This window comes from Bos indicus, chromosome 24, assembly GCF_029378745.1.
Source record: "Bos indicus isolate NIAB-ARS_2022 breed Sahiwal x Tharparkar chromosome 24, NIAB-ARS_B.indTharparkar_mat_pri_1.0, whole genome shotgun sequence".
NCBI lineage: Eukaryota > Metazoa > Chordata > Mammalia > Artiodactyla > Bovidae > Bos > Bos indicus.
In genome coordinates this window covers 18,662,943-18,679,313 of record NC_091783.1, presented here as the reverse complement: position 1 = coordinate 18,679,313, position 16,371 = coordinate 18,662,943, and positions in this window count along the sequence as shown.

Below are 16,371 nucleotides of genomic sequence, written 5' to 3'. Positions count from 1 at the left end.
CTGCAGCTAGGATACACCTGTGTGATTCTTTGTTTCCTAAAAGCTTCAATAGGAACTGGGGGAAATGAGTTCCGACTCTGATAGAAATAAATCAAGTATTGCCAATTTTCCTCTTTCTTGGTTTCCCATTCTCTCCTTTATTCACTTTTGTTGAATCAATCAGTCGTATTTCTGTGGTTGTCTTTACAAACTGAAGACTGACCTAGACAATACACTAGAAAATGAATATTGAATTCTAAAGATATGAGTTTCTCTTAGTCTAAAATGAAGGGGTGGCATCAAACAGCAAAAACAAAAATTAAGCATAATTTGAGGGCAAACCTAGGAACCCTCAGCAGACGGGCAACTAGAATAAAAGTAAGTATAAAATATGATGTTACTCTCCTTCTCTTTTATCTCTGCCTCAGTCTTCTGAGTTCTTAGTCTACCAAATAAATTGTGCTGATGCTACATAATGTCCCATGAATGATGTTGATTTTTCTCTTTCTTTGAATTAAAAAGCATGTATAAATCTGTAGAAACACACCAAGCATAATGGAATTTCAGCCATGATGAGAAGACACGCCTGGTTCTTACGAGAAGGTAGGTCTAATAGAATAGTTCTTGATGCATTTGTTTTTTCCTACAAATAAATGTGATTCCCAAGTCTTTACAAATTATAGTGATGTACACGTATTTCCTTTCACAGTGGATCCTGACACTAATATTTATAAAATATTGTCTTAAATAGGCATGTTCATATCATGGAAGACAGAACACAGTAGCCCTGAAACTGATGAGTATATTCTAGACTTCACAAACCAGATATGACGATTTTATGGAGGGTGGAGGTATGTGGGCTTCAGGTATCCTAAACAAAGGAGTAGACAGTTTAATAGTTTCAATGGGACAGAAGTTTTATGTGATGAATGAAATCAAAATAATTTCTTTAAAATGGGTATAGTTGGGAATCAGAATATGTAACATACCTCCAACCATAAGAGTTAAATTGACATGAAACAGATTAATGAGAGAAAAGCAAACAAGGTTTGCTGCTGTTGCTGCTGCTGCTAAGTCTCTTCAGTTGTGGTTTAGTAACATGTATACCTGGGGAAGACCCTGTCTACCTATCTAGTTTGCACTATAATTACCTGTGGACTTCCCCGGCGGCTCAGAGGGTAAGGAATCCATCTGCAATGTGGGAGGCCTGGGTTCGATCCCTAGGTTGGGAAGATCCCCTGGGGGGAGGGCCTGACAACCCACTCCAGTATTCTTGCCTGGATAATCCTATGGACAGAGGAGCCTGGTGGGCTACAATCCATGGGGCCACAAAGAGTTGTACATGACTAAGCAACTAAGCACAGCACATAATTATCTGTGGTGATAGACCCTTCCTGGAAAAGTTCTTCTATCTACATCTTTAGGCTGTTAGGGCTATGGGCAAAGGTTCCAGGGTCTTTTGGGCCTTGATCATTTCAGCTCAAAGTAATCTGGATTCCAAAGGGATATTCCCTACATCTGTGTTTCAATAATGTGAGAGGTATGGATGTGCCCAACATTCTGTCCAGAAAGTGTGTCAGTGAATGCTATTGTGTCAATGAATATTGAGTCAATGAGTTAGCCATTCAAAGAATGTAGATAGAGGACCTATTCTAGGAACAGAGTGCTCACTGTGAATTAGCTATAACATGAGTTAGTTGTGTAGATAGGGAGGAACATAGAAGAGTCTTTTGGTTAGAATTTCTCTGTGTTTCCCATTATCTCTGCCTGGTCCAGCAAACAGTTACCAAATGTTGAGTCAGTTCAGTTCAGTTGCTCAGTCATGTCCGACTCTTTGTGACCCCATGGACTGTAGCACGCCAGGCCTCCCTGTCCATCACTAACTCCCAGGGCTTACTTAAACTCATGTCCATTGTGCTGGTGATGCCATCCAACCATCTCATCCTCTGTTCAAATGTTAAGCCAATGCAAAAAGAAAGAGTGGCTACAATGTGTGTTCCTCTCCATGTCCTACACTTGATCTTCTCATACTAGGCTCTCTTAAAGGATGTCTGCGTGACTAGCAAGAGGAATCAAGTAGTTCTATCTTTTCAGAGTAAACATTTTCCACAGAAAATGAAGCAGAAAACAAAGGTACCATTCCGATATTGTAGGTCAAATTGCTTATATCTGAAAGACTGTAGGATTTTGCTTTACTTTGAAGTATGTACAGGTTGTTGTTAGTTGCTGTCATGTCCAACTCTTTGCAACCTCATGGACTGTAGTCCGCCAGGCTTCTCTGTCCATGAAATTCTCCAGGCAAGAATATTGGAGTGGATAACCATTTCCTTCTCCAGGGGACCTTCCCGGGCTTGATCTCTGGGTCTCTTGCATCGAAGGCAGATTCTTTACTCTCTGAACCACCAGGGAAGCCTCACATGGTTGCTGCTGCTGCTGCTGCTAAGTCGCCTCAGTCGTGTCTGACTGTGTGACCCCATAGACGGCAGCCCACGAGGCTCCCCCGTCCCTGGGATTCTCCAGGCAAGAACACTGGAGTGGGTTGCCATTTCCTTCTCCAGTGCATGAAAGTGAAAAGTCAAAGTGAAGTCACTCAGTCATGTCCGACTCTTAGTGGCCTCATGGACTGCAGCCTACCAGGCTCCTCCATCCATGGGATTTTCCAGGCAAGAGTTCTGGAGTGGGGTGCCATTGCCTTGTCTGTTCACATGGTTATGCACCTTGAAATAACTATTTGAGAGCTTATATGTGCACCTGTATATACAGAGTTTACACAAAATACTATAAGTCAGTTAGTTGACAACAGATGGAAATTATAAGTGTTCTAAGTTATTGGCATTAGTGATAGAACATTATACACTCTTCATTATAGATTTAAAATCTTCTCTGATTTTTCCATTTCCAGTCTTTCAAAATTCAAAATTGTATCATATTTTATGCTTACAGGACATTTTCTCAATAAATTCAGTCTTTCACTTTGGTTTCTTATTCTGTTACTTCACATATGGTTTGTTATATCCCCAATTAATCATATTCCAATTTTTCTTATAATAGTAATAATAATACAACTTTTTCAGATCAAATAAAGCCTCCCCAAGGAGTTGTTTCTCTTACATCCTGGCTAAAGTGCAGCTCTTTCTGAACAGTCAATAATGATTTGGATCTACTATATTGTACTCACAAGGCCTAAAGCTCAGCTTTAAAAAAAGAAAAAAAGAAAAGGAGAAGAAAAAAAAAAAAAACTCTGACATTAAAAAATGTTCTCTATTAAGATATTGACAAAAATATCATTTCCAAGTAACATTTTAAAAAATTTTTTACTCATTCATTGAGCAAGCACTAAAATACCTTCTGTGCATGAAAACTTTTTTGCTATACTATACAGAATAGTAGTTTGGATCATATGATGATGGAATTTTCTTGGTATAGTTGATTTTGTTATTTTTAATGAACACAGGAGAACTTTTATATCCATGTGAATATTTTCCCTTTTAATCAGTCTTCACTTAAACAGGCTCATATTTTCCAACTCCCCCTCCCACATTTTTTATTCTGGAAACACTCAACTCTCAAGATTCACTTGATACCAAGCAGAGAAATAGTGAACTTTAGATCTGCAAGAGACCTTAGAAGTGGTGTTGGTAAAATACTTGTTCATATTGTGGATAAATCCAAGATTTTGCCAGAAATCCAAATGAATATGAGCTGTATGAAAGAAGGAAGAGACAAAGTCAGGAGGGCTATTTAAAAAGAGTAGACTTGGCTGCAATTTGAAATTTGCCTAAGGAATAGATAGAGACTAAGTGAATAGGACTTTGTGAGCGAGGGAGGAACAAAGGGAAGAGGAAATATAATCGAAGAATGGGGAGACTTGGAGGCCCTTCCTGTGAATACTATTTTAAGTTTTGGGTTGGCTTTACTCATACTCTAGCAAGTACCAATATTAGTACCAAGTGGAAATGAATAGAAGAAGTAACAGACACGTGAACACACACTTGTCTCAGGAAATGGGTTGAGAAAACAGGAGTGGTCTGTGCAGGTACTTATTAAACACAGCCCCTTCTCTCTCCCTTAGCCTTTACCACATCTGTAATGGTTAATTTAGGGCTTCTCTGGTGGCTCAAATGGTAAAGAATCTGCCTGCAATGCTGGAGATGCAGGGTTGATCCCTGGGTCAGGGAGGTCCCCTGGAGAAAGAAATGACAACCCACTCTAGTATTCTTGCCTGGAGAATTCCATAGACAGAGGAGCCTGCCGGCTACAGTCCATGGGGTTACAAAGAGTCAGACGTGACTGAGGACCAACACTTTCACTTTCACTGGTTAATTTTATGTGTCAACATGCCTGGGCTATGGTGCTCAATTGTTTGGTCAAATCCCAGTTTATATGTTGCTGTGAGATTTTTTTTTTAATGTGATTAACATTTAAATCAGTAAAATTTTAATAAAGTGGATTACCCTCCGTAATATGCATGGGCCTCAACCAAAGAGCTGAAGCCCTTGAAGCAAAGGCTGAGATCCCCCAAGGATGAAAGAATTTTGTCATTCTCTTTTTCTCTTTCCATACACAGACACACACACACACACACACACACACAATACACACGATACATACATACATACATAGAGTTATACATACATACATAGAGTTATACATACATACATACCTTGGCTGATACAGTATCTTAGCAGAGACATTTCCCAACAGGTAAAGAGGCAGAGGGTCAATACAGAGAATGACTGCTAATGAGATATGGGATTTCTTAATGGAATGATTAAACTTCTCTGAAATTGAAACTGAGCAGGGGCCTGTGGGGTCCTCCTGGGTACAAAAGCTTTTTGTGTCCCTTATTTCTTGTTTGTAGGAAAAAGGCTTTCAGCCTTCTAGACCTTCCCTGAGTTCCAAAGGGTAGATTCAATCACTTACTAAATGGGGGATAAAGGGATCCCAGAAAGAAAAGAATGGTGTCAAGTAACTGCGGTGCAGGCATGGGGCAGTGTCCAGGTTCCTCCTCAAGGAGGAGGTAGGTACTGAACCATTTGATACATATCTCTGAGTTCTTCTACAGGAACTAAGCGCCCACCCAGGTGGAGGATGGTAACTTCAGGCTGAGCACAAGTATGTGGACCCCAGAGGGAATGGGACCAATAAGTTGATGACTGAGATTCCTGAACCACCATCCTATCACCTCACCACCAACCAATCAAAGGAGAGTCAAACACCCTGCAGCCCTCCCCGTAAATTTGCCTGAAACTCAATTAAGTAGCTTAGGTTTTCTGAGCATGAGCTACTGGTTCTCCTCACTTGGCCTTTGCAGTAGACCTTTCTCTGCTCCATACTCCAGGGTTCCAGTTTGCTTGTCACTGTGTGTGGGGCACATAAACTTGGGTTTGGCATCCCAATCCTATCTTTTCAAGGGAAACTGACTTCCGAGCAGAAAGTGGAACCTAGGTGCCTGTCCCTCCTACCCCTCCTTATGGAGACAAGACATGCCCTCTGGAGCCAGCAGTCTTCAGCGAGAAGCATCCCAGGAGTGATTTGAGAGCAGAGCACTAGCCCAGGTCTCTCTGTCCCTCCCCCGCTCAGCTTTCTCTGAGCAGAGTCTCAGCTGATTAACTCCCTTGTATAAAGCATTTTTCTCCTCAGTTATTACCCCTTTTCTGACCTCTTCCTTATTGAACTGAAAACCTATTTTTGAGTAAGCTGTTGGTTTTGGTTGTTAGAGAGGGAAGTGCTGACTGAAAAACAGAGAAAACAGAAGTATTTCTGGAAGTATGTGAGAGAGTTAGGGTAGAGGGAGAGAAGGAGCATGCAAAGGGATGGGGGAATCTGGGACAATAAAAGGGGTTTAAGCAGCAGAAGCCTCTCAGCAGGAGGAATAAGCAGGGTTAACGTGGAGGTGGAGGCCATCCCTTGAAGAACCTTCTGCATGTGGTAAGCTGACCCACTTCTGTGAGAGTCATCAATGGACTTCCTCACCTAGGATTTTAGACATCAGTGGCTTCAGGTCAGTGGGCTGGAGAATTGAGTTGAAAATTGGATAGGAAAGGGGGAAATTTGGGATGTTTTGTTTGATTATATCTGAGGCATGGAAAATGAAAAGAAAGGGCTATAAAGCTGGCTTTTGTTACAGTGGTAGTAATAGAGGAACAGTGTAAAGCTTAGGATAAGAGAATGAACAAAGATGCCCCAGGTAATGGCCTGAATACTTTAGGTTCAACATCAAACAAAGCAGCTGGGAGAATCTCAAAATTGGTTTGCTGATTGTAGAACAACAAAATTTGTTGATAACTGTTTTATTCATTTTCACATTTCAAGTAGTGATTTGTTTTCAAACAAGAATTGGTGATGATGTATAATCAACATGGACCAATGTAATAACCATAGTTAGTAATACTGTATTTCATATTTCAAAGTTGCTAAGACAGTAGATCCTACAAGTTCTCATCACAAGAAAAGCAATTTTTTTAACTGTGTATGGTAGTGGATATTAGCTAGACTTATTGTGGTGATCATTTTGCAATATTCACAAATATCAAATCATTATGTCATACACCTCAAACTAATATAGTGTTATATGTCAGTTCAGTTCAGTTCAGTCGTTAAGTTGTGTCCAACTCTTTGCAACCCCATGGACTGCAGCACTCCAGGCCTCCCTGTCAGTCACAAGCTTCCGGAGTTTATTCAAATTCATGTCCTTTGAGCCGGTGATGCCAGCCAACAATCTCATCCTCCATCGTCCCCTTCTCCTCCCAACTTCAATTTTTCCCAGCATCAGGGTCTTTTCCAATGAGTCAGTTCTTCGCTTCAGGTTGCCAAGGTATTTGAGCTTCAGCTTCAGTCCTTCCAGTGAATATTCAGGACCAATTTCCTTTAGGATGGATGGGTTGGATCTCCTTGCAGTACAAGGGACTCTCAAGAGTCTTTTCCAACAACACAGTTCAGAAGCATCAATTATTCAGTGCTCAGCTTTCTTTATAGTCCAACTAACATCCATACATGACTACTGGAAAAACCATAGCTTTGACTAGATGGACCTTTGTTGGAAAAGTAAAGTCCCTGCTTTTTAATATGTTGTCTAGGTTGGTCATAATTCCAAGGAGCAAGCATCTTTTAATTTCATGGCAGCAGTCACCGCTGCAGTGATTTTGGAGCCCCCCAACATAAAGTCTCTCACTGTTTCCATTGTTTCCCCATTTATTTGCCATAAGTGATGGGACCAGATGCCATGATCTTAGTTTTCTGAATGTTGGGTTTTAAGCCAACCTTTTCACTCACTTCTTTCAATTTTTATCAAGAGGCTCTTTAGTTCTTCTTCGCTTTCTGCCATGAGGGTGGTGTCATCTGGATATCTGAGGTTATTGATATTTCTACCAGCAATCTTGATTCCAGCTTGTGCTTCATCCAGTCCAGCATTTCTCATGATGTACACTGCGTATAAGTTAAATAAGCAGGGTGACAATATACAGCCTTGAAGTACTCCTTTCCTGATTTGTAAATAGTCTGTTGTTCCATGCTTCTTGACCTGCATACAGATTTCTCAGGAGACAGGTAAGGTGGTCTGGTATTCCCATCTCTTTAAGAATTTTCCACAGTTTGTTGCGATCCACACAAAGGCTTTGGCATAGTCAATAAAGCAGAAGTAGATGATTTCCTGGAACCCTCTTGCAATAGGTGATTCAATGGATATTGGTAATTTGATCTCTGGTTCCTCTGCCTTTTCTAAATCCACCTTGAACATCTGGAAGTTCATGGTTCCCGTATGGTTAAAGTCTTGCTTGGAGTATTTGAGCATTACTTTGCTAGCGTGTGAGAAGAGTGCAACTGTGCGGTAATTTGAACATTCTTAGGCATTGCCCTTCTTTGGGATTGGAATGAAAGCTGACCTTTCCCAGTCCTGTGGCCATTGCTGAGTTTTCCAAATTTGCTGACATACTGAGTGCACCACTTTCACAACATTATCTTTTAGTATTTGGAATAGCTCAACTGGAATTCCTCCCCTCCACTAGCTTTGTTCATAGTGATGCTTCCTAAGGCCCACTCGACTTCACATTCCAGGATATTTTGCTCTAAGTGAGCAATCACACCATCGTGATTATCTGGTTCATGAGTATATTTTTTGTATATTTCTTCTGGGTTTTCTTGCCACCTCTCCATAATATCTTCTGCTTCTGTTAGGTCTTACTATTTCTGTCCCTTACTGTGTCCATCTTTGCATGAAATATTCCCTTGGTATCTCTAATTTTCTTGAAGAGCTCTCTAGTCTTTCTCATTCTATTGTTTTCCTATATTTCTTTGCACTGATCACTGAAGAAGGCTTTCTTATCTCTCCTTGCTATTCTTTGGAACTCTGCATTCAATGGGTATATCTTTTCTTTTCTCCTTTGCCTTTTGTGCCTGTCTCATCTTTTCATAGCTATTTTTAGGCCTCCTTAGACAACCATTTTGTCTTTTTGCATTTATTTTTCTTGGGGATGGTCCTGATCCCTGCAATGTCATGAATCTCCATCCATAGTTCTTCAGGCACTCTGTCTAACAGATCTAATCCCTTAAATCTTTTTGTTATTTCTACTATATACTTGTAAGGGATTGGATTTAGGTCATACCTGAATGGTCTGGTGGTTTTCTCTAATTTCTTCAATTTAAGTCTGAATTTGGCAATAAGGACTTCATGATCTGAGCCACAGCCAGCTCCATGTCTTATTTTTGCTGACTATATAGAGCTTCTCCATCTTTGGCTGCAAAACATATAATCAATCTGATTTCAGTATTGACCATCTGATGATGTCCATGTGTAGAGTTTTCTCTTGTATTGTTGGAAGAGGGTGTTTACTATGACCAGTGCATTCTCTTGACAAAACTCTATTATCCTTTGCCCTGCTTCTTTCTGTACTCCAAGGCCCAATTTGCCTGTTACTCCAGGTATTTCTTGACTTCCTACTTTTGCATTCCAGTCCCCTATAATGAAAAGGACATCTTTTTTGGGTGTTAGTTCTAAAAGATCTTGTAGGTCTTCATAGAACTGTTCCACTTCAGCATCTTCAGCATTACTGGTCAGGGCATAGACTTGGATTACTGTGATATTGAATGGTTTGCCTTGGAAACAAACAGATTATTCTGTCATTTTTAAGATGCATCCAAGTACTGCATTTCGGACTCTCTTATTGACTATGATGGCTACTCCATTTCTTCTAAGGTATTTTTGCCCACAGTAATAGATATAATGGTCATCTGAGTTAAATTCACCCATTCCAGTCCATTTTAGTTCACTAATTTCTAAAATGTCAATGTTCACTCTTGCCATCTCCTGTTTGATCCACAACTGCGTGTTGTCTTTGCTTTGGCTGCATCTCTTCATTTTTTCTGGAGTTATTTCTCCACTGATTTCCAGTAGTATAGTGGGCACCTACCTACCTGGGGAGTTCATCTTAGTTTCCTATCTATTTGCCTTTTCATACTGTTCATGGGGTTCTCAAGGCAAGAATACTGAAATGGTTTGCCATTCCCTTTTCCAGTGGACCTTGTTTTGTCAGAACTCTTCACCATGACCCATCCATCTTAAGTCCATTATATGTCAATTATAGCTCAATTTTAAAAAAGAGATGACTCATCAAAAATAAAAACAAACAGAAGAATTGATCATGGAAATGTGCCTGTTACCTTAGTTCATTAGGTTGTTCATGTAGTTATTCACTCAATAATGAGAATCCACTCTAAGATATGATTTATTTGAAAATTCTAAAAGACATTTCCTTCCTAGTCTACCCTTCTATTTGAAGACTTTACTGAATACTCAGAAGACTTTTATTGGATACTTTTTGGCTTGAGATCTCTGGTTATATAGGATTCATTAATGTATTAATTCATTCATTTATCTGTAAAACATTTACATATTGGTTGCTCTACACTCCAAACACTGTCCTGCTGCTGCTGCTGCTGCTAAGTCACTTCAGTTGTGTACAACTCTGTGAGACCACATAGACAGCAGCCCACCAGGCTCCCCCATTCCTGGGATTTTCCAGGCAAGAACATTGGAGTGGGTTGCCATGTCCTTCTCCAATGCATGAAAGTGAAAAGTGAATGTGAAGTCACTCAGTTGTGTCCAACTCTTAGCGACCCCACGGACTGCAGCCCACCAGGCTTCTCCGTCCATGGGATTTTCCAGGCAAGAGTACTGGAGTGGGGTGCCATTGCCTTCTCCGAAACACTGTCCTAGGTTCTGTGAATTTGTGTGTAGCTGGGTACACGACATTATGTGGGTATTCCCTCTTTCCTTAATGAATATGTTTCTGAAAATTGATGTGTAAATCGAGTCATTTTTAAAAGAACTAAAGGAGACTGATATTTATGGGAATTTCTGAGGAAAATCATTTTGTTATGTGGAAGACGTTTTTATAAGGGAAGTTATCATATTCTAATGTGTCTGCTCTGTAAACCTGTATTTCCATATGTTAGCTTTTCCTCAGTAGGAGTACCACCTGTATTTTAATCCCAGTTTGTTGGGGTAGTAACATTTCAGTTGGCTGCAGAATCTTAAACTAATCATTTTCTTTCTCAACATTAAAAAATGTTGAATGGCCAAACACTCATCAAAAATGTCAAAAATGTTTTCACTTTTGAAAAACTACTCTAAATGTTGAAGTGGCTTGATTAGGTTAGAGTGGTTTTTATATCATTTTTTATAACCACTTAAGGGTAACTTCTAATGACATCCTACCAAGAGCTTATAGAATTTTAAAGCAATCATGATTTTCTCCTTCCAATATAGCAAGAAGAAAATTAAACCAATTTATGCTACCTATACGGCCTGTTCTGTGTTCTGTATTTTTGTTATTAAGAATATGTAATATGATTTTCTTTAGCCATATGATGCTAACTTTTATTTGTGAATCACTGTAATGTTTTTTTAGAGTGTTTTAATGTGTTTCTATTTTGAACCATGTCTAGCAACATTATGGCCTATAATTTAGTTCCCTGTTCTTGAAAATTTAAGTATGAAGTACCCAAAGCCATTGAATTAGAACTCATTTTGATTTTCATTTTGTGTTTGTGCCTCTGTTCTCTTTACTTGTAGGAAGAATTAGAACTAGAAGGGAGCATAAAGATCTCAGCATTTAATTATTTGATATTTTTCAATTTAAGGAGTGAATTTAATTGACCACTTCTTCATAATATAATGCATATGATAAGTTCTATATGATACTTTTTTTTTTTTAGGAAGAGAGAAATCCTAAACAAATCCCTCTCAGTAGGAGATAATGGCATAATAACATATAAGGGTTCCTGTTTCTCCATATCCTCACCAATGTTTTTACTGTTATTTTTTGATTATAGCTATTCTCATAACTATAAAATGGTATCTCATTGTGGTTTTAATTTGCATTTCCCTAATGACTAATAATGTTAAGCATCTTTTCATTTGCATATTTGCATTCATATATCTCCCTTGGTAATGTGATAGAAGGTTCTCTGAAAGCCTTATCACTTTGTATAAATTATTTTTCATAATACAAAACATACTATCTGATCTAAGAAAGTCATCATTCTTGAGGAAGTTATGTAACCTCAGTTTCTTATCTACCTGTTGAACCATAAAAAACAGGTAAAAGCAACTGCAGATCTGTTAGAGTGGAGACACACGTGTTCCTTTTTTAACCTAAAATTATCTCTAACTCTTTTATCTTAAAGGTAAGAAAGAAACTGTGACCCGCCCTGAGAAGACTCATGCTGTTGCTGTTGCTGTTAAGTCGCTTCAGTCGTGTCCGACTCTGTGCGACCCCAGAGACGGCTGCCCACCAGGCTTCCCCGTCCCTGGGATTCTCCAGGCAAGAACACTGGAGTGGGTTGCCATTTCCTTCTCCAATACATGAAAGTGAAAAGTGAAAGTGAAGTCACTCAGTCGTGTCCAACTCTTAGCGACCCCATGGACTGCAGCCTACCAGGCTCCTCTGCAGTAGGATTTTCCAGGCAAGAGTACTGGAGTGGGTTGCCATATAAACTCTTTGGAAGATGGCAAAAAATGAAAGATGGTGGTTAATGGATTTCTAGGCAATTCATACCTTTCCAAAAGGGACAGCTGGTAGTACACAATGCATCACAATCTCAAACTCTCAAAGACACACTCATAAAAACCTGTACATTCCTGTCTGAGTGTGCATGGAATACCTCCATTTCATAGCCTTTTTCTGGCTTCTTCAGCAGGCTGTGGAGAGGACCAAGGTGGATAAAAGGCCTAACCCTGGAATTCCATGTGTCATCATTCTTTCTCCATGAAGCGCCCACAGACTGACAGGTACACTAGAGTGAGAATGACTTAAGTACCCATCTCTGAATTTACCACTTTATTATTCTTGCCTGTCGGGCAGAACAGAATATAATCCTCCCTGATGAGAAGATAATGTTCATACTCATTTAAGGAGAGGTCTCATCTCACACAAAACTGAGACCTAAGTTTCCCTGGAGCACTTTCTATGAAGAGACAGAAAAACCAACATATCAACTGTTTGATTTTATAGGACCCACCTTGAGCCTGGCCTGACCCTTTTTATTGACGATTAAAGCCACAGTATTTGCAGAGAACCAGTCCATGGGCTCCTCCAAGAGTCAGTGCCATTCCCCACAATCTGGCAAATCTTGAGATAACCAGGGCTTTCCCAATAAACTTTGCTTTAAAAATTGCCTAGTCCACTTTAAAAATCTAACTCCCCAAAGGTACCACTTGCATCTTAATCAGCTCCAAGGCAAACAGTGTGATTGGAAGCACATTCATAATTCAACAAGGTTAAATGCCAAGGGCCGAAGAGTTAGCACCTACTCCCTACTGTGTAATGGGATGCTATTTGTGGTCGATTCAGCTCCTTGCAGTAAGCTCTGTAATTGGAGAAACTGGGGAAGTGACCCCAGCTGCATGTTCTGCTGGTATCCAATTGCATTCTCATCTGTCTGACAAGTGGTCAGTTTGGAGACTTCTTTTAAAACAAAGTAAAGGTGATGTCATCATTTTCAAGATTTCTCAAAATATTAAATCTTAAGTGAAAATGAAAGAGTGGACTAGGAGACAAATATTTTTTGTCTATAATAACTCTAAACATAACTAGTATCTTTTTATAGTTTACAAATTTTTTTCCTCTGTATAATTGCATTTGAGTCCTATAGTATGTGAAGTAGAAGTGGTTACATGCATTTTCAGATGAGGAACTGAAGCAAGAAACCTTTTAGTGACTACTTCCATCTGGTGATATGAAACAGTGTTTGGTGTCAGACCTGTTAGGTATGGGCCCCAAAGTAGGAATGATTGTGACAAATGGTCTGATGTCTCAGTTTTCCAATCTGTAAAATGTTGATTACAATGGTCACTGCCATCAGGTTGTGTGGGGATTAAATAAAATGCTGCCTATAATCCACTCATTTCAGTGCACAGCACAGAATAAGCGCTCAGTACATTTCAGCCTCTTTAACCAACTGTTATGGTCATTCAAGCCAAAGGCAAACTTAAAATAGGACCCACCTACAATCAGGAGCCCACGTTTACTGACTATGTTTCAGTCTTCTCTCCATCTCCTTCTGCCTACTATGTCAGATAGTACTCCTTATTTGAATAGTGAATATTCACCAACAAATACAACGATCCTCTGGTATAACTGCAGAATTATGAAGCAAACTTGAAAGATTTCAGATGTCTAGTATTTATTCCACAAAACCCTGGAACTCTGTATGGAGATAAGCCATATACATATGAGACAGATGCTATCCTAAAGCACACTGAAGCCTCAGGTGAATGAAATTGAGAGCAGATCTCAAGGTTCAAGAAAAGGAGACCTGTGGACTAAAATATGGAAGAGCAGTTTTTGTCACAGTTATTTTTATTGGTGTTCTTATTGATTGTTAAGGACAAGGATAGATTTGAGCTAAGCCTTGAAGTTGATGAATGAGGAAGATAGGAATGGCAGAATGAGCAGCATGAGAAAAGGAATAAACCAGAAATGAACATGGGAAGAAAGTTATGGAAAGAATTTAGTGGGGTTACCAGAGGCAATTTCATATTGTTGGGTTTTACAAGGCTGAGATCAGTGGATCAAAGGTGTTGATGCTAGTGGTGGGTGCTCTCCCCATGTGTCCCTCGTGGGAATGGACTGGCTCTGGGGTGAGTGATTTCTGTGGGCTTGGAAGAAGCTTTAACTTGTTCACTATTAACTGGCATGTAAGACAAAATCTATGGCCATGCCCAGCTCAATATCATATCTCTGATTTGATGCTTAGCTAAAGATAAAACTTTTCCTTTATGTGTGGATGTGTATGTCTGTGTGTGCATGTCTCCTTCCAGGAACAGTTTTGACACTGATCCTCCCATTTCCTGCTATGCGTTGTTTATAGTGCTGGCCCCACTTTAAGGAACAGCTGGAAAGCTGGCTCCTTAGCCTTCAGGCCACTATAGACTACAAGTCTTCCAGCAGAACCAGATTAATGGGATTGGGTACAACTATAGTAGGTTGCACTAATTAATCAATTTTATTTTACTTTATATACTTGTAGTTGAAGCTTTTTATATTTAGTATGCAAATTTATGTAAATTAAAATTCAAATGCATGCAAACAGATATGCAAATATGTGTCCCTAGATTTGCTAGGGAAAAAAATCTGGTAGCCCTACTGTAAATTCCTAAAACTCAGTTGGGGGAAGGGAGAGAGAGCTTGAACTACTCTTGCCGCTCTGTCTGCTTTTAATTTGTTAATATATGCAAGTTGAAAATGAAAATAAAAACATGTTTTACTTAGCTGCTCCTTATGTTATAAAATAGAAAGCTGAAAATCTGCAACAATAACAGGAACAAAATCTGTGAGTCTCCTCATTGAGATAAGAATTCCAAAGTTTTATTTATTCCAGAATCATCTGCCTTTAGGCAGCAAGTCTCAGCAGTGTGGATTTCTTACTTTTAATTGATTGAATTGGAGCTATAACCAAACCCAGAGCAAGTGTTCTTAGAGCCCTAAAACACAAGACTTTTTAACAGAAGCTCTGAGCTGTATATAAACTGCTTGGGAATCCACGACGGAAACTGAACAAAAGTCAGACAAAAATTAAATAATGAAAAAAATTACAATTTTGACTTAATAACATTGAACAAATATTTTATTTAAAAGATTATTACTTCCAGGTGAGCGCAAGCTAAGGAATAGGAGCACTTTCTATGCAGATCCAGATGGAAACTTCCCAGAAAGAAAAGTATAGGCCAGCAGCCTACTTGAAAACATGCTATAATGCAGTAGAGGCGATAGGTACCTGATACTTACAATGTTTTATGTTGCAGTTACTTGCAAGCAGGTCTAATCATTGGGAAAATAGTAAATGAAGAGCAATAAATATTAGAATGAACCCTGGCCCAAGCATCTGAAGAATTGGATTTAGTGCTGTCTCTGCCGTGTCAGTACTATGACATTTGGCCACAAAAGCATTCTAGGCTTCAATTTTATCATTGGTAAAATAAGATAATAATAATTGCCTGACCTTCTCAAAAGCTTGCTATGCCTTTCAAATGAGAAACTGTAAAGCACTAAACAGATGTTAATTACTTTTTCAAAAGTTTATCTGTGGTCATTGCCAAGTTTTCCTTTCCGGAAGACCTTTAAGCGCTCATGACTTGGTTACAGATTCAATCTGATCAATTAAAGATTAGAAAACCTACATAAGGAACTTAATGTCTCAAGACAAAAGATTTTGGAGTAAACACAACTAGGAGTTATGCCAGTAAGGAGACACAGTGTAATGGAAAAGTGAAAAGAGGCTATTTCTTAAATTTGTGATCATGATCACAAATCATGATCTCCCCTGTACAATAAGACTCCACAATATATGGATTAAACTGTGTGAAATGAAAATATCTCGTGCCATATTATTAAAAAGGAAATGTCACAGCCATCAAAGATTTCTGGCCTCCAAATGTGAATGAAGCAGTGAAATGAAAGTCGTTCAGTCGTGTCTGACTCTTTGAGACCCCATGGACTAAACAGTCCACAGAATTGTCCAGGCCAGAATACTGGAGTGGGTAGCCCTTCCCTTCTCCAGGGGATCTTCCCAACCCAGGGATCAAACACAGGTCTCCCGCATTGCAGGTGGATTCTTTACCAGCTGAGCCACCAGGGAAGCCCAAATGTGAACGGGGGCTCCCAAAAGTTATCCTGCAGATGCTGCCTGCCACCCACCGCACAGTGATTGCTAAAGAGCTGGGGGAATGCCAGAAGAAAGATGAACAAGGAAACAGGGTTGGCCCCAGATAACCGAGGTACATATGAAATGAATGAATTCAGTGAGTCCAGAGGCCTGCGTTTAGCATACATAGAATGCTAACTTCTTTAACTTGATACCTGATCCTTGAGGTTCAGACTGCCTGCTCCCTTT